The following is a 1,430-nucleotide window of genomic DNA, read 5'->3' on the forward strand; positions in this document are numbered from 1 at the left end:
CAGTTGTATGAGTTTCTATACAAGACCAACTAAAATCCGTTGCGTGCGGTGCGTACGATGCGGGCCTGTGGACGCTTACCTTAAGGATTTGTCTTTTCTTTAACTGTTTTCTGTCGGCTGTTCCAGACACACCAATTATTATGCTCACCCTTAAGAATAGTACCTAGGTGTTACGTGGAATATAAATTAGTATTTTATTCGTTTTATCAGTAGGTATGCTTTAAGAATTTTTCGTATCTATTCTTTTTGGGGGTTAGGAATTTTAGGTTTGTTGGGGTATCAGGAAGGGGGTAATTAGGACTCCGGAAACCTCGCTCGCATAACGCAAGCGTTGTTTCACGTCGGTTTTCTGTGAGGCCGTGGTATCACTCCGGTTGGCCGGCTCATCCGCGCCGAAACAAGACTCACTCAAACTTACTTTGTTTTTTGAAAAGCGTAAATTCTAAGCGCTGAAACGCTTTCAAAACAAAGCAGACTAAACAAGTAATCTACTATAAAATTATAAAGTAACATTAAATGTAAGTACACATTCAGGTAAATTCATTCAACCTTCCATTGAGAAAGAGACAAGTATTTGTCACAATTTACCTAGATTGATTGCCCATAAAAATTCTCCAATTTTATGGCCCCATCCAAAAACTGTGTCACGGTGCTTACATTTCCTTACACCACATTTGTCGTTAATAATGACATAATTTGAGATAAAACGGCACTTAATCTTATTGCAATAGAGCTTACATTTAAATAGCAATACGTTTCTTTATGTAGTAAGTACAATGTTTGTCATTCTTAAGAACTAAAATTAGGCATAAAAATGTTTGGGATTCCTTTTGTATAATTTCCCTGTTTGTGGTTGAAATATAAGGACCAATTATAAAGAAATATGGCCGCTGATATTACTACCAGACCTCTTAAGAATAAGAACCGACAATAAAATTAATAAAGAAAATTTTATTAGTTTGTTTTATTCAGAGAAGAAAAATAGTAGCTATTACGAATATTTTGTTCAGGCAAAAAGAATTTCCGATACCGGGAATCGAACCCGAGCCTCCTGGGTGAGAGCCAGGTATCCTAGCCACTAGACCATATCGGATATGAGTGTGTCAGATGAAATTAGTTATTACTCGAAACTAGGGTGTCCCTAAGTTAGTAGAAGGGAGGATTTTTTTTTATCGTGAGACATACTAAACTAAATAAGAAAAAGCGGTTTATTCACGTATATGAATGAGGTATATAAACGCGCGCTGCTCATGATAAAGAGTTCCTCTGTGACTCGAAACTAATAGAGCCTATCTCTATTAATTACTTTGATAATTTGAATAATTTTATAACTTTAATTACATAATTTGATTTTTATTGCATGTGTCATTTGATATACTTATAGGGCCACATAAATGATTATTATCTGTTACATAATAAAATTACATGTT

The 1,430-nt window shown here is 35.0% G+C and overlaps 1 non-coding gene across 1 annotated transcript; it reads right to left on the minus strand.

Annotated features, from left to right (window-relative positions):
• Positions 1 to 1,021: 1,021 nt before the first annotated feature.
• On the minus strand, positions 1,022 to 1,093 carry Trnae-cuc (transfer RNA glutamic acid (anticodon CUC)). Its single transcript has one exon. It is a non-coding gene; the product is annotated as a tRNA-Glu (tRNA).
• Positions 1,094 to 1,430: the final 337 nt, after the last annotated feature.

Source organism: Spodoptera frugiperda, chromosome 7, assembly GCF_023101765.2.
Source record: "Spodoptera frugiperda isolate SF20-4 chromosome 7, AGI-APGP_CSIRO_Sfru_2.0, whole genome shotgun sequence".
Classification (NCBI taxonomy): domain Eukaryota; kingdom Metazoa; phylum Arthropoda; class Insecta; order Lepidoptera; family Noctuidae; genus Spodoptera; species Spodoptera frugiperda.